Here is a 6,803-nt window from a genome sequence, read left to right as displayed (position 1 = left end):
TAGATGATGGCATGCATATTTATCTGCTGGCATGAATTTCAAGACAAACAGCAATTTATGAAGCTTCAAGGATTCAGGGGCTCTGTATTTGTCTGTATGCTCAAAAGCTAACAAATAGGATCTCAGAAATCATAGGGGAGCAAACTCAGCACTTTTACTATGCGAAAGATATTCCTAAATCCAACTGTTTATGTGCACGTCTGCTCTAATACTGCTGAAGAGTCCCCAGAGTGAACAAAGCATATCTCTCCTTAGAGCTGCAACCCAGCCATATGGTAAAAATGGTATTACTTGAGGTATTTCACAGCTTCACAAGAAACAGAGCTAGGTTTATGCCATGTATACTGCCCACACAGCAGTCTGAAACCACAACTACGAGGGAACCCAAATTGCCTAACATTGTCCTTGTAAAATAGAGCCACAAGTAAACGACTTCTATCAGTCGACACCACAGCAGCTGCCCAGGGTGAATGGGAGCAGATGAGGAGGAGCTGAGTGTGTGGGTGGTGGCAAAGGCAGTGACACAACCCAGGAAACAAGGAGGAATGTATCCATATTTAATTGCAGATCCTGTTGATAATGATAGTCCCAAATAGCAACTTCAGTGTTACCATTTGTAGACTGTGGCCCATAAAGGGACGATCAGTGGGTGGAGGTGAGACACAGGGATAGTTTCAAACATTCTTTCTTTATGGCTTTCTGGGAGTCTTGACAATTTTTTTCTCTCCCTTTTCTCTTCAATACTAGTGAATTTGGAAAAAAAAAAAAGATAGAATCACACACAAAAAAAATAATATATATACATATTTTAAATGCTCAGAGCCTATCAAATAATATGCTGACCCTCCAAAGCATGTACTACCACTGCCCAACACCCATCATTGATCTGAAAAGAAGCAATGGTACAAGACAGCCTGGCCTATTCTGCTTCATGTCTAAGGTTTTATCTCAACGGAACAGCACCATGCACATACTAAAATGAGCAGCAGAGATCAGTAGTAGAAGCATCCTCCTGATGTGAGCTGCATTTTCCAATGCAGGGTCTGACAGCAGGAGAATAAGCACAGCTCTCTGCTGACTAAGCTGAGCTCGATGGTGCTTGGTGTTATTTATTTAGCATACCTGGAAAAGACTTGAAGCAGCATCTACCTGATGGGCTCTGGGCTACTACAGGTAATTTACACTGAAGAAGCAACTTAGAGACAATCTTAAAAGTCATTCAGCTATGAAGAGATATGTGTTAGTATTGACAACGGTTCTCTATTAGAGCTGAGGTAGAATTATGATTTCTAGGAAGCAGGATGCAAAGCAGCCAAACGATCATTTAAAATAAGCAGCAAACCCTATTCTGGCACATACTGCAGAGAAATCTGCTGGCAGTGCATCACGGTATGCTGGTGGGTGAGAAACTGGAGCATGGGAGTTTTACAGGTCGTACAAAATACTTTGGAGCTGTTCTGCAATAACTAAGCTTGGGCAGAGAGCGCTTCTTTCTGTTCATTTCACTTAATAAATAAAAATCAGACACCAGTGTCATGGAGAGGCCATCTGAATCAAGAATTCACATTTTGAAATAGAACTGAATATAAATATTGGATCCCAATAACTCTAAATTTGAAGCACACAGAATTCATCTCAGTCTTTTTTTGTGGCTGAGGGCCTCTGTATCTCTTGCTAGCTTTTGTGGGGAAAACTTCTTCTAAAAAAAGGCATCACAGCTATTTATGTTTGTTTGTTTGGTATGGGGTTGAACAGCATCAAGCAGAAAGCCAGAGATGTATTTAGATTCATTTCCCTGGAATACGGGTGGGGATGGACATGTTCTTGATTAAAACTGGGAGTTTAGAAGATTGTTTCCCAAGGTTATTTTTGGTTGCTGGAGTCTGGATCTAAAGCTTGTCGCCTGGCTCCAACCCCTACACATTCATATCTGATTTGGCCAATTTGGAACTTAATCTTTATTTGGAAGCAAAGGAGAGCAACTGTTCACAGATTTTAAGGGATGCCCCAATTTTTCTTAGGACAGTGTAAAGCTATTTGAGGCAATCTGGGTCTTACAAATGCATCTGTCTTGCAGCTTGTCAATATATTTTGTTACCAGATGAAGGGGAGATTGGGAAATCTCTGAAATTCCTTTTGGTGTCTAGGGAAAGGAGAAGACTTTTGTATAAGGACACCCACCTGAAAAGTTTTCTCATCACATTGCCCTCCAGAGCAATTTGGCTTCAAGGTGTGACATCAAAGTGCATTCAGAAACTGTCAGCATTGTGATGCAGGAGCAGGTTGTCACCGCGAAAATGTCCCCAGCAAGGGTTCAGCTGTGTCCTGGGGCAAGGCATCAGGATGCTCCCAGTGGAACATCAGGATGTGGCAGGATGTCGAGGCCCATCAAAGGGAAGGATCGCAAAAGTCACTGCCTTCTGCTCCCCTCTGCCCTAGGCGGGGCAGGTGTCCCTGCTGGCTTTGCCCTCTCCATGCTTGTTTGTGTGAACAGACTCACGAAGGTTTGACTAAGGGGAGAGCACAGGGCATGGCAGACTGAGAAGAGCAGAGGCTCCTTCCACAGCCGTGCCTCGCTGCATATTCCTACAGGGTCAGATGCTGTTCCTTGCCAGGGATCAAATCCCCCTTAATCCATGGGAGGGAAAGACCCCTGATGCTGCCTTCTTGGTTTCATTATGCAGGAGCAGAGTGGAAACCGTTAGAGAGACCATTTCCAAGCACAGCTGCCCAAAAAACGTCATGGTGTATATTCATGGCATTTCCCTCCGGATGGCAGAGCAGCAAGGATTCTTTGTGTAAACCCCATTTAAAGATTTAATTTAGCTTCATTGCTCTGCTCCCTGAGGTGGCTGGAGCAATGAGAGGAGAGTCACCACTTTCCTTTTACAGTAGAGTGCTGACAATGAAAAAAATTAAATTTTTATGTTCCTTCCCAACAAACAGTACTTCTAAAGGGAATATTATGTCAGTATTGTGGCTAGTTATTTTTTAGTCCCAGTGGTCTGGGGCTGCACAACAGCCACAAGCATCATATCAGAGTGTCCACTTCCAAAAATCTTTTCTTCTGAAGAGTCAAGAGGATCCAAGAGGAAGTTTTAATTTCAGTCTGGCAGCAGAAAAAAGCGAATGCATGTGGAGTGAGGAGTCAGGAGTACAGACCCACTAGTTCTTCATGAACTGCACACGAGTGTTTTTACACTGAGTTGTTCTACTCCATGCAAAAACATTGAGGATGGCACTGCTGGTCTTGTCACAAACTGCTTGACAAACCACTACTCCACTTGCCAGGTGAATTTTGTCAAGTACCTGCAAAGAGAAGCCTGACACTAAAAAACATTAAACTGCAAAATGGGGGTGACCATTGCTGGTCTCGCCATTTAATTTGTACATTTTCTTCATATTCCTCCAACATGTCACTGTTAGCCTGTTCGTATTAGAACTGAGAATTATTTGAATGCAGATACTTTGTCTCTTTGTAGGTATTGGTGCATCGAGCAGTCTCTTGCTGCCTTCTCTAGGCCTGTTTCAAACAATTGTTATAGCAGTTCATAATTTTAATTTAAACATTTTTATTAATAATTCATTTATTATCTGATGGGAAAACTGAGCCTGGTCTCATCGCTTGCTGGACCTTGCTGCACCTGAGACCTAGCATGTACCTGCACTTTGGAGGTAGAAACCTGTGGCTCTGAGAAGCTTCACTGCTCCCTGAATCATCTGCTGCCATTCATAGCAGCACCCTGGTCCTCCTGCAGCTGTGCAACACCTACCAGCTATCAACCTCTAAAGCAACAAGTCAACAAGAAAATTGTTTTCTCACTACACCACTAGATGCCCACCTTTCTAGCTAAGTGGTCCAGGGACTGGAAACAAGTTTTTTTCTCTTTGAGCGGTGAATATTCTTGAGCTGTCACAGTGTAGAAGGGTATTTTTTGACACACAGATGACCTCAGTTCTATCTAAGATTTCATGGGTGAGCATGTACCCTGGCAAAAACATTTACCTTCCTCTGAGCAGTGCATTGATTAGTACAGTAGTACATGATAATGTCCTAACAATAAACTGATTAATATTTTGATAAATCAGATGTCACACAGTAAACCAGGAGACACTTCTCCTGCTGAATAAAAGATTGTTATCAAGCTTAATGTGAATTTAATAAGAGCGCACATGCAACAGCTGGCTCCATGGTGTTCTGGTCGACTATGATGAACTTTCATGTGAAGATGGGAAGAACGTGTATTTTTAAAAAGGAAGCAAAGAAGACAAGAAAGAGGTCTGTATATATCATACTGTATGAATACTTATTGTTGGTTAAAGGTTGACCATAATAACAAAGGATCATAGGAATAGCTTGCTACTATTGAGGGCAGGGAAGGGTTAACAGGGCCAGGGTCACATCTCTGGAAAGATTTCATCCTGCTGTGATGAACACAGCTCCTTGACAGCATTCACACAGAGCCAGAAAAACCTTTGCCGGAGCATGTGGTTCTGCAGAGCTGCTCCAACGCCTACAAGGAGGCAGCAGGGATGTGGAAATGTTTTCTCTGCCCTGGGACATAGCAATATCTGCAGCAAGGGTACTCCTCCAAGGAGCAGTCCAGAGCTGGAGCGGGGTGATGTTCTTGTTGCCCTCTAGATGGTGCAGTCTGATAAAAAATTTGAGGAAAAAAAATGCTTGGATTGGGGTCTCTCTTTCTTCTGGGAAGAGGTTTTTAATTGCATTTACAGAAGGGCATATTGCCAGTGATTGGGAACTGGAACACCACAGTGCTGGTAATTCCCTTAAGTGGTGGGATGAGAGCCAGGTCCACGACGGCATATGCATATTTTCTATAACCTGGTGCACTCTTAGGTATTGTACCTTGAGCTATTTTGCACATTAAATTTCTACCTAAACCATTTTTCTAAAGCTTTATATATATATATATATATATATATATTTAACTTAGGAGTCTGTGCCAGGAAATGCACTGAGTTTCAGAGGTCAGACTGGGAAATATCACAGAGCTGAGTAAGAGACCGGGTTTAATGTTTTTGAGTATTTACAGTTCATAACCACAGGTTCCCGACTGCAAATTTCTACTGAACAAAACCAGTAGTGTATATGCTGTGCTGCAAAGGAGATATTAACAAAGCTGACCATTGTCAAATGGAATTAATGAAAAAAAAATATGAAGACAAGAAAACACGGAAAAAAAAAAAAAAAAAAAAAAAAACAACACTAACAATTGGCAATTCTTAAGCAAAAACTCATGCAAAAAAAATAATCTGTTTGAAACAGAGGACAGCAATTTGAGGTGAAAGCCCACTTTTGATTTACAGATGAAACAAAGACACCACTAGAGTGAAACAAAAGCAACATATACCACATGTGAAAGAGTGTGTGTACGATGGGTAACATCCAAAATAAACTGGAAATCATTTGGCCCACAAAATGAATGCAAGTGGAAGATATATAATTGAAAATCCAGAGCAGGAAGGGTTACGGAAGATGAAAAGGATATTTGTTTTTAAGCAAAACATATCCTAGCAACACCACAGTCCTAATATTAGGTGGAAATACTGAAGCTGACACAGCCATGGGAAAGCAAGAGGTATCCAAAAGATACCTTCTGTATTTGGAAAGCAGATCTCTTCTTGGCTGGTACCTCCTGGTCTGTATAGCTAGGAAAATGTTAGACATCATTTGTCAGTGAAAAAGTCAGATTTGTTCCTAAGAGTACTAGAAGAATTGGCCAAGGAAGTCTCTGGCCCATGAGAATTAATTTTTGGGTAGCTTGAGTGGGTCAAAGTCCGGGACTAGAGGGACATTACTGCTGCATTTATACTTGAATGGTACAGCCAGTCCTGCAGGTGGGACATCTTGTCATCCAAGAGGCTGATAAGGAATTCTATGAAGATGAAAAGCATGCACATGACTATAATTAATGCTAAACAAATAGAAAACAGATAAGGCCTGAGTTTACAAAGTTGGCAATTGCCTGGATGTGGTCCAATTGCCAGACTGGAAAATAGGTATATGGGAGAAGGCGTTTTTACCTCTAATCAAGCACTGGTTGCACCAGTGATGGGACTGTCCATGAGCTGAAAAGTTTGGAAGTGCTGATGGGAGTCTGGGAGAGACTGACACAGCCAAACTGAAAGAGCTTAGCTGAAGGAAAGGCTGCAAGGGACCGTGACTACCAGCTATATATGGCAGAGTGAAAAAGGGCATAGCAAAAAGGTGACACATTCAGGCTGGAGAGAAGACACACATTAAGCAGAGGCCATCAGAGGAAGCTGCCAAGGGGATCAGGCTGCTTTGCTGCTTCCTCGTGGCTTCAAATCAGCTACAGTCACCTTTCAGGTAACTGCTTAAATCAGATAATTACTGGGCTCAGTTCAGGGACCCCTGGTGAAATGCTGACAGAAGGAAGATCAGGTTTGGATCAGGTCTAAGGTCTTCTCCTGGCCTTTACCTCTGAAGTAATGAAAATTGTCTCTGAAGAAAGATTGATAGAGACAGAGTGTGAGAGGAAAAGATAAGCTGGGGATTTCTTTTTTCCCCCTTGTTCATATAACTTGAAATCAGTTGCTGCTCATCTCAAGCTTGGTGGGTCTCTTACTCGGTAAAGTAAAACAATGACGTTTTTAAAGGAGGGCTTTGACACATTTTTAAGGACAAGGAGCACCTGTGAGTGTAGCCCCAGCTCCCAACTGTGTGCAGTACAGCCATGCTGGTACGGCATCACACCTGAGCTCAGGAACCTCACTGAGACTTCATTCCCCCATACACAGGCACATTCACTGGCATTTAA

The 6,803-nt window shown here is 42.3% G+C and overlaps 1 long non-coding RNA gene across 1 annotated transcript; it reads left to right on the top strand.

The window, feature by feature from the left end:
- The first annotated feature begins 2,198 nt into the window (after positions 1–2,198).
- Positions 2,199–4,445, top strand: LOC121078628. The gene is made up of 3 exons (XR_005824674.1): positions 2,199–2,504; positions 2,685–2,798; positions 3,074–4,445. It is a non-coding gene; the product is annotated as an uncharacterized LOC121078628 (long non-coding RNA).
- The last annotated feature ends 2,358 nt before the right edge of the window (positions 4,446–6,803 follow it).

This window comes from Cygnus olor, chromosome 15 (genome assembly GCF_009769625.2).
Source record: "Cygnus olor isolate bCygOlo1 chromosome 15, bCygOlo1.pri.v2, whole genome shotgun sequence".
In the NCBI taxonomy this organism is placed as follows: Eukaryota; Metazoa; Chordata; class Aves; order Anseriformes; family Anatidae; genus Cygnus; species Cygnus olor.
The sequence above is the reverse complement of the archived record's forward strand: the minus strand, read 5'-3'. Positions and strand labels throughout refer to the sequence as shown.